This window comes from Stegostoma tigrinum, unplaced genomic scaffold (assembly GCF_030684315.1).
Source record: "Stegostoma tigrinum isolate sSteTig4 unplaced genomic scaffold, sSteTig4.hap1 scaffold_88, whole genome shotgun sequence".
Lineage (NCBI taxonomy): Eukaryota > Metazoa > Chordata > Chondrichthyes > Orectolobiformes > Stegostomatidae > Stegostoma > Stegostoma tigrinum.
Genome location: NW_026728813.1, coordinates 1,098,544 through 1,108,940, shown reverse-complemented (window position 1 = coordinate 1,108,940; position 10,397 = coordinate 1,098,544). Strand labels below are relative to the sequence as shown.

Here is a 10,397-nt window from a genome sequence, read left to right as displayed (position 1 = left end):
GTCACGCATTTTGATAAGTGGAACGATGTTACCTGTTCTCCAGTCCTTTGGTACTTTTGAAAGCTCTGTATGAGGGCGAGTGGAATTTTTTCTCTCATCTCCCTGGGCATCGTGGCATACACCTCATCCAAACCTGGGATTTGTCCAATTTTAAATTCACCAAAACACCTAACATCTCCCCAGTCTCTGTTAATTCTGTCCGAGAATTGTGTGCTCCTTCTCACATGTAAAAGCTGATGTGAAATTCTCGTTTAACACCTGACATTGCCCTCCAGTTCAAACCGTTCATTTGCCTCTTCATCCCTCATGAGACCTGGTTTTCCCTGGGTTTTCTCTTTCCCTCTGAGACACTTGTAGAAGATTTTGAGATTCTCCCTCATCCTAATCTTGGTCACCAGTGTTCTGTTGCCCTGTATTTGTTCTCTGATTTGCTGTGACGAGATGCCCCTGCACACTATACATCATCATCATCTTGGTGGTTTCTCGCAGATATGGATGACACTCTCCCACTCTCAGGCTGAATTTATCGCCGGCTGCACAGACCGATGCAGCTACCGTCGGCTCTGTTGCACTCGGGGCAGAAGGCAGTCGTGGGAAGGGGTGAGGGAGGTGTTGGTGTGGCTGCATGTCTTCCGCTGCTTCCAAAGGCAAGCCGCAAAGTGTTTGATGCCTTTCCAGGTGCTCTTCAGGCTTTAGGCCGTCTTAGGCCGGCGATTCCCAGGTGTCTGCAGGAATGTCGCACTTCACCATTGAGGACTTGAGTTTATCACCGAGTGCTTCCTCTGCACATCTGGGTCTCGCCTGCTTTTTTGAAGCTGGGATGAGAACATGCGGAGAGTCTCGTGTCAGTCATACAGATGAAGTGTCCAGCCCATTGTAGCTGATCGAGGATGGTCAGTGCCTCAGTGCTGGGGATGGTGGCCTGGTTGACGTTAGTGCGTCCACAGGGGCTCTTGTTCCCTTGATGACTGTTATACACCTCCCTATTCCTTTTTATCTGGTCAAAGAACAAAGAAAATTACAGCACAGGAACAGGCGCTTCGGCCCTCCAAGCCTGCGCCAGATCCTATTGAAAGTAGCGTGTTGATGCATTTGTGTAATGATTGTGTTTTGTTTGAGCCCTAACATTGAAAGCAGTGTAAGAATGTCTTTGTGCAGCAGGCAAGGTGTCATGAGATTGAGCCTTCATACACTTGCAAGATGTTGAAAATTTGCCATTATTTATTAAAACACTGATAAATTTCCATGATCAACATTTCTGTTACACTGCAATGATTATCCCGTGGCATGTAAAATCAGAAAGATTCACTAAAATGAGACTGGGTCATGCCCTAGCCTTGCGGAGTTGGGTCAGCATGCAGGGAGAATGTTTGCATTTCATGTATGTGGAAGTACTGAAATATTTCCATGAATCTAAAAGTCACTTTTCCCTTCATTGAAGGACACAATCATTGCCTTGGAAGCTTCATCATGATACGACATTGCATTTCTGAAGAGAGAAGAAGAAATCAACATGCAAATTCAATTCCATGGTTTTGGAAGTCCCATTGAGAACACGATTCATGTGCGCTGGCATAATGCTCTGACCGAGAAAGAATCGAAGGTGAGTTTGTAGTTTGGAAGATCGCAGCAATTTATGCATCAACTTCTTCATCAATCATGTTCCATTGCTTTCAAACTGCATTTTCCACTCTGCAAGATAATAACTGTTAGAACAAGCAACAGGATGGGTAGATGGGCTATGGGGAATGCAATGGCACAAAACCCAATCCATTCGACAACATATTTCAGATATGTCGACAAATTAAATATTCCAGCAAAGGGATAAAACAAGGAAGATGAGAGTGAGGAGGCAAGAGTTCTGATGACAAAAGAACACGAACTTAACTTGATCCATTTGAGCAAAAAAGCAGGCACACAAACAAATAATCAGCTAACAATGCACATGTGCAATGGAGGCTACAGGGGGACTAAGAATGCCCAATTGTTGTCATGCGTGTTGCTGAAAGGGTGATTGAAACAGATTCTGTGGTAAATTTGAAGAAATACAGATAATGCATCTCAGGATGTTGGAGAAAGAACATTTATGGACTGAGGCAAATTGTATTGCCCTTTTCAGGAGTTATTTGGGTCAAAATGAATTCAAAGACTTTCTTCTGTGCTGAAAGCTTTAGCTGAGTTGCAGCTGGATCGCAATTTCTGTTCCTGGTAGTATTTAGCAAACTGTTAAAAGTGAATGTCACTGCACAGAATTCCAAACATGACTCCAATCAGTAGAGAAAATATCCAAGGGGTATGATGAGTTGTATCCTCTCATGTTGAACAATGCAGCTACAGATACAATGGAGGCACTGATGATAATCTTCCAAGAATCCTTAGATTGTGGAAAATTCTCAGAGGATTGAAAGATTGTGAACATAACACCTTTATTACAAAGATACTTCAATAAAATAGTGAGCAAGTATTGCCAATTTAGGTCAACCTGGGAAGATGTTCATGCCGGCAATGAAAGATGAAATAACAGGGTACTTAGTGTGCTATAACATCCTACAGAGTTAACATCCTTTCATAAAGGGGAAATAATACTTGACAAACTTGCTACAGTGCTTTGAGAAGGAAACAAACATTACTGACGAAGGACCACCAGTTGATGTCGGACATTGAGATTTCAACAAAGCATTTGATAAGGTACAGCTCATAAGGTGTCTCAAAAGAAAAGAGCCCACGTGTTCAAGCGTAGTATGTTAGGATGGACAGAGGACTGCATCGTACATAGAAGTAGAGTCGTAGCAGCAAGATGGTAACTGAAAAGTCATGGACGGCCACAGAGTGAATGCTGCGGAGGCCGTACACCTCATGTTGACTGGGTTGATTTCGGAAATGGCGTAGGGGATTGCCATGCTTAGGAAAGTTGGGCGGGCTGGGACGACATTCATTGGAGTTTATGAGATTGAAACAAATCTTATTTTTTCAACATTTAAGATGCTTAAGAGGCTTGATAGTGTATATCCGTAGAGATTACTCCCATTGTGAAAGATTTTACGACCAGAGGCCACATTTTCAAATTGGTTGCCTATTAATTTAGGGGAAGAATTACTTCTTTCAGGTTGTCGCAATCTATTGAACACTTTGGCAGAGAAGGTTTTAGAGGTAATGCCATTAATTATATGCTCGGCTGAGATGGTCAGGTTAATTTTTAAATCAAGGAACAACGACAATGAGAAAAGGGTAGTCTTTACAGCGGAAGATACTTCAAGGATCCCCTTATTACTAAAGAATACAGGGAGGAATTAAACACATCACTACCACACCATCACTACCATGAGAGAAGTTGTAGTGGACAATCTAATGGAGTAAAAGCAGATTAGACTCTTTGCCGTGATGGTCTACTTTCTAAGATTCTGAACAATGAGCTTCAGAGTCGGTGTATGCATTGCTTGTAATTTCCCAAAAAGTTTTAGATTCGAGAGTAGCATCTGAGGGCTGGAAAAATGCTGATGTGACATTCCTATTTAAAAAGGAGAGAGGCAAAAAGAAGGTAACTACAACCGAACCAGCCTAACATCTATTGTTGGAAATATGTGGTGATCAACTGTGAAGAAAATAATAGCAGGACATTTGGAAAATCAGAATCTAATCAAACAGAATCACCACAGCCTGCTGAAAGAGAAATTATGTCTGGCTAATTTGTTTTGGTTTTTGGAGGAAGTTTTGGGAGGAGAATTAATAGAGGAAAACCAGTAAATGTGTTGTGTTTGGACTTGGAGAAAGCATTTGAGAATGTACTCAAAAGTAATAAGCTGAGAGCTGAGGTTTTGAAGGTAGTATATTGCGATGGTTCAGTATGCTTTGCATGTTCTGGAAGGAGAGATCACATCTCGAGTGAAATGCACCAAATGAATATATATTTTGGGGAACTTGGTGGCAATGTGGCAAGTCAGCGCAGAGGGTAAGAGGTGCCATTTGCTTGCTTTTTTTTGCCTGATAGTTCGTAAGCAGTTTTTGTTGAGACAGGGTGAATTGAAGCCAGAATCAGGGACCTAGAGGGTGAACCAGGTTCATTGGTTGGTGATCGCTACTGGTTTAAGAATCTATTATCGGTAGCTTTCAGATTGAAAGTAAATCGGAGAAATATTTACAGGCTACAAACTAAAAGACCAGAATGTTTTCAAATCAAATTAAGATCCAAGTAATTGAAATGGAGATGCCAGGCCAGATGATGATTTATTCCTACATGACGGGGGAGTGGTCAGACCCCATACTCCAGCTCAGGGTTGATGAACTGGAATCTCAGTTTCGACCAATCAACAAATCATGTGGGGCAGAGTTACCAGGGAATGCTGTGCTTCAGGAGGCAGTCACACACCTTAGATTAACTAGCTGAAACTCGGTCAGTGGCCAGAGACGCGAGACTGTGACAAAGAACAGGGCAGGTGGAAGGATCCAGGATGTAGTGCAGAAGGAACCTTGGCCTTTGATCTTATCTAACAGGTTTGAGATTCTTTCTTCGTGTGTGGATGAGAGTGCAGGGTATAGGGAAGATGAGTAAACTGACTGTAGCACTGTGGTACAGGGGGGACATTCAGGAGGGGATAAAAAGTGAAATGTAGTTATAATCAGAGGTAGTGTAGTTTGGGGAATGAACACTGTTCGTTGTGACTAGGATCGAGAGTCTCGAAAGTAGAGTTGCCTGCCTGGTGCCCAGGTTCAGGATATTCCATCTCGGCTACAAAGGAACTTGAAGTGGGAGGAGTAGAAATCTAGCTTTTGTGGTCCACACAGGTACCATTGATATGGAAGAAAGAGGAAAGAGGTTCTGCTGAGGGATTATGAGCACTGAGGTGCTGAATGAGAAAGCAGAACCAGAATGGTAATAATCTCTGGATTATTATCTGAGCAATTTGGCACGGTGTGAGCATAATTATAGATGCAAATGCATTGTTCAAATGGTGGCATGGCAGAAATGTGTTTGAATTCATGGGACATTGGCATCGATATGGGGAAGGAGGGAGTCGTTCTGTTGTTATAGGCTCGACGAGAATCATTTTGGGACAAGTATCCTGGCAAAATACAGAGCTCGGTCTTGGGGTAGGGCGTTAAAATAAAAAGTGTGGAGCGGGTGAGCTCAGTTGCATGGAAAATTGTGGAAAAAGTTAGAAGCTGGTAAGTGCTCAGCAAAGTTTCCAGAGCAAGTAATAGGACAAAAAGTATCGAAATGGTCAGGAATCTCACTTCAGCTGCAGCAGATAAGAAGGGTGGCTGTAAATGCCAGACTGAAGATCTTGTATTGAATTGCAGGGAGTGTATGAAACAAAGTGAATGAGTTTGTGGAGCAGATTGAAATTGACAGATACATCACTCTGGGTATCACAGAGAGGTGGTTGTTAGGGGATAAGTGTTGGGAACGAAATATCCAATGATTCATGTCCGATAGAAAGAACAGGCAAATGGACAGAGATAACAAAGCGTGGAGCTGGATGAGCACAACAGGCCAAGAAGCATCTCAGGAGCGTAAAAGCTGACGTTTTGTGCCGAGACCCTTCTACTTCTGTGTGTTCGTCCTGCTGTGTTCATCCAGCTCCACACTTTGTTATCTTGGATTCTGAAGCATCTGCAGTTCCCATTATCTCCGATACAAATGGACAGAGATGCCAGGGTTGGCTTGTCAGTAAGAAATGAGGTCGCGCTGAAGGAACCACAGCTCTTGTGCTTGTTTATTTATGACTTGGAGGAAAGAGGTGCATGTGCTGTGGCTAAATTTGTCGATGACTGAAAAAATATTTAGAAAGACAAGGCATGGCACAGAAACAGAGATTTACCAGGATGTGACTTGGATCGGAATGTATTAGCTGTAAGGTGGGTTTGGTGGAAATGTTGTGTCGTGATAAATGTCATGAGATCAACCATGATCTCAGCGAATGATGGAGGAAATTCAATGGGCCAAATGACTTTTTTTCTGAGTCTTCTTGTTTGACAATGCATTCATGAAGGCGTTTTTTTTTCTCTCTTGGATAAGATTTGAAAATGAAATGTCTACACTTCCTTTTCATCTGGGAATAAATAACTGTTCTGAACGATTTCCATTGACGAATAGCAATCTGACAAGCATCACAATGTAAAGAGATTTTTCGCTTCTTTTTAATTGTAAATGTATTCTTTGGAATTAATTCGGCATATATTATTTACGTCTCAGGAAGTATGTTCATCACTGCATCTCAAAAAGTGGTGTGTTGTGTGACAACAGCTTTTTAAAGATCACTTCAATGGTTGTAACACGCATTAAATTACACTGTTGGCCAATCTGTCCATGATTATTTCATTATCTTATGTTTCAAACAGACAAGGAAATATTGGTGATGCAATGAAGAGTTTGATTCTCAAATATAATTGTTGTGAAAGCTTCCGCTTGGAAGAAAGATTCACATCAAGTTGACTGGTCAAGTAAATGGGACACTGACTGTGAGTACTTTGAATGTTCGAGTTATTCCTAAAATGAAAGTTATGACCTTGATGATTTCTCTTTCATGCAGATATGAAGAGACTATTTTAAAATATCCTCTAGGTTAGTGGTTCAGGCATAAAAGTGCAATATGTATATTTAAGTATATACATGTACATGCGTAATCTGAAAAGATAATGAGTATAAATCACTTGTTACAAGGTGAGAATGAGTTATCCAGATAGTAAGAACTGCCAATGTTGGTGTCTGAGATAACACATTGTGGAGCTGGAGGAACACAGCAGGGCAGGCAGCATCAGAGGCTCAAGAAAGGTGAGGTTTTGGGTCAGGACCCTTCCTCAGAAATGGAGGGTGGAAGGGAGCTCAGAAACAAACAGTGTGGAGGGGGAGGAGGTGCTGGGGAAGGTAGGTGGGATGGTGATAAGTGAGTACTATCCAGATTGGAACAGATTTCCCCCAGCGGGTATTGAATATGAATTCCAAATCACTCTCAAAATCTTAGTGACTGTTAACATTGATGTTTTTTGTCTGTGTGTTTCAGTAATTGCATGACAGTTTGAATGGTTCTTTGAGAGTGAGGAACCTATGGACTCTCACACACCAAGATGGAATTTAGTTCGAAGAGTGACTTCAAAATAGTTGCTTGCTTTTAAAATCTTGACCATTTTTGCTGTCCAGTTGAATGAATTTAGCTTCATACTGCTTCAATAGGAATTAGTGTTTAATAGGAACATATTTGTGAAACTTACAGTTCCGTAAGTTTTAGCATAAACTGGTGCAGCCTTTTGGTGCTTGCAAAAAGGCTCACCTCTCCGTTAATACCGAAGGAAAATTGGAGTTTAAAAGTAAATTCACCCGCTGTCAGGGAATGAAATGATAATGTTGACTCAAATATAATTTTTAAGAAAGTAATATATTTGTGAAACACTAAACTCCAATTAAAATTTGGATATGCTTGTTTTATACATGGTTGGATATTGGATTCATTTTAAATGAGGGTGAAGATCACTTTAAATCCAGCATATTTGTGAAGAAAAGAAATAGCATGTCAAATAAAATTAACTGCATGACTCTACATAGCCCTACATGTAGAATTTCGTTCTGAACTATGAGACAGTTATGATCCCGTACTCCCTCAGTGCTCATGGCAAGAGTAAGACTCCTGTTTGACGTGCTATGCACTGCATGGAATGGCGGCGACATCAGATTCATTGATGCTTGAGAATCAAAAGAATATGACGATAAGATTTAAAATCAAAATCTCATTGAACACTTCAAGGAATGTGTTACAGGAAGGTGGGGAAAGCATGTATGACTAATAGAAGGTGGTGGCACAGATCAAGTAGACCTGTGTGCTAAAACTTATGACAAATTTCACATTGAATGGAACACTTTAAACAGGCTGGAGGAAGCAGACATGCCAGCTCAAACTTGTTGAATTTGTGCATTCTGTTCGTAAACATCAGCAAAATTGTGGGAAACATGTTTATTCTTTCTCTTTTATTGCACAGAACCATACAATGAGACTGTTTTGATGAGGAACTTAAAGATTACGAGTCCCGTCCGTTTGACTCAGAGTTTGGTACCATAGGTTGGTACGATCTTCGTTGGAGAAGGAAAAGGGATGTTCCAGATACAGAAAATAGTCAAACCATTTACTACAAAGTCCGTTTCTGGTTAGTATTAATTAATGCAGTTAACATTTTTAGATCGATATGATTGCACAATGGAGTCAATAAGAAAATTCCATCTGATATTCCACAAATTTTAAGTGGATATTAAAGCCGCTGATTTCTTTTTCATGCTGTCTGCTGCTTTTAAGAATGGTTGTCTTACTGTCGAAATGTTTAGCTTTGACTCCATGGCTTCTTCCATTAGCTCACATTGAAACACATGTTTCTTCAGCCAAAAATGTACGTTTACCCGGTGTAGCTCGACCAACCTTCCCCTGTGGTCGTTCCCCTGAAATCCCCTGCGGTCGCTCCCCTGAAAAACAAGTATACCGTTTTGGATACTGTTCCGGGGGACGACTTAGCAGGGGCATGCAGTAGGGTGCAGGTCTCTGGCACAGAGTCTGTCCCTCTTGCATAGAAGGGAAGCGGGGATAGGAAGAGAGTGATAGTCATTGGGGACTCAATAGTTAGAGGGACTGATAGAAGATTTGCCGGGAACGAAAGAGACTGACGATTGGTGTGTTGCCGACCAGGAGCCAGGGTCCGTGATGTCTCGGATAGTGTGTTTAGGGTCCTGAGGGGAGAGGGTGACCAGCCCCAAGTCGTGGTCCACGTAGGCACCAGCGACGTAGGTAGAAAGAGGGATAGGGATGCCAGGCAGGATTTGAGGGAGCTAGGGTGGAAGCTGAGAGCTGGAACAAAGAGCGTGGTCATCTCTGTTTGTCACCCGTACCACGTGATAGCGAGGCAAAGAACAGGGAGAGATTTCAGCTGAAGACGTGGCTGCAGGGATGGTGCAGGTGGGAGGGCTTCAGGTACATGGACAATTGGGGCTCATTCTGGGGAAGGTGGGACCTGTACAAACAGGACGGTCTCCACTTGAACCAGAGGGGCACGAATATCCTGGGTGGGAAATTGGCTAGTGCCATTCGGTTGGATTTAAACTCGCTCAGAAGGGGGATGGGAAACTGAGGTGTAGTCCTAGTACACAGGAGGATGAGCGTAGGGAGGACATGGTCAGGACCTCACTGTCACAGGAGTGTGCTGGCAGACAGCAAGCTGGATTGAAGTGTGACGACTTTAATGCCGGGAGTATCCGGAATAAGTTAGGTGAGGTTGCAGCTTGGATAGGTACCTGGGACTTGGATGTTGTGGCCATTTCGGAGACATGGATAGAGCAGAGTCAGGAATGGATGTTGCAGGTTCCAGGGTTTAGATCTTTGATTAAGGTCTGGGAAGGTGGCAAAAGAGGGGGAGGTGTGGCTTTGTTGGTCAAGGACACTCTCACGGCGGCTGAAAGAACCTTTGAGGACTCGTCTACTGCGGTGGTATGGGCTGAGGTTGCCAAGGAAGGTTTGTCGACTGAGTCAGTGTGGGTGGAAGATCGGAACAGCAAGGCAGCAGTCACCTCACTGGGGGTTTTCTACGGCCCCCAAATAGCAGTTGAGAGATCAAAGAACTCATTGGCCGGCAGATAGTTGAAAAGTGCAAACGTATCAGGGTTGTTGTTCAGGGTGACTTCAACTTTTCCAATATAGATTGAAACCTCCTGAGTGCAGATGGTTTGGATGGTGCCGTTTTTGTCAGGTGTGTTCAGGAGTGTTTCCTTACTCAGTTTGTGGACAGGCCGAGGAGGGAGGCCATTTTGGATTTGGTGCTCGGCAATGAGCCAGGACAGGTGTCAGATGTCGTGGTGGGAGAGCACTTTGGCGACAGTGACTACGACAGCCTCACATTTACCATAGCCATGGAAAGTGAAAGGAGCAGTTACCAGGGGAAGATATTTAACTGGGGAAAAGGAAACTATGATGCTATCAGACAGGAGTTGGGAAGTAGAGATTGGGAGCAATTGTTCCACAGAAAGGGCACAGCAGACATGTGGAGCTGTTCAAGGAGCAGTTGTTGCGAGTGATGTATGAATTTGTTCCTCTGAGACAGGTAAGAAGGGGTAAGATTAAGGAGCCTTGGATGACGGGTGCAGAGGTGCTTCTTGTCGAAAAGAAAAAGGCAGCATACGTAAGGTGGAGTAAGTGAGGGTCTAGCACAGCTTTAGAGTATTACAGGCCTGCTCGGAAGGAGCTCAAAAGATATTGCCTGTACAATTGTTACCTGTTACAACCTTTGCGTCCACGCTTGCTCATTCAATGGTGTCAAGATGCCAGCAGTGAGTGTACCTTCTCCATCCCGTAATGCCGTCAGCTCACACAAGACATAGTCCTTACTTAAAATCTTCTGATCAAACAAAGTTCATTGTTTTGGACATT

At 42.9% G+C, this 10,397-nt stretch overlaps 1 protein-coding gene across 1 annotated transcript in view; it reads left to right on the top strand.

The window, feature by feature from the left end:
* The first annotated feature begins 1,510 nt into the window (after nucleotides 1–1,510).
* The window catches only part of LOC132209342 (uncharacterized), a 76,436-nt gene continuing 67,549 nt past the window's right edge, over nucleotides 1,511–10,397 (top strand). The window contains exons 1-3 of the mRNA XM_059644462.1: nucleotides 1,511–1,603; nucleotides 6,400–6,459; nucleotides 7,972–8,136. The gene's annotated coding sequence lies outside the window, so the exon portion shown is untranslated. The remainder of the gene's footprint in view (nucleotides 1,604–6,399; nucleotides 6,460–7,971; nucleotides 8,137–10,397) is intronic.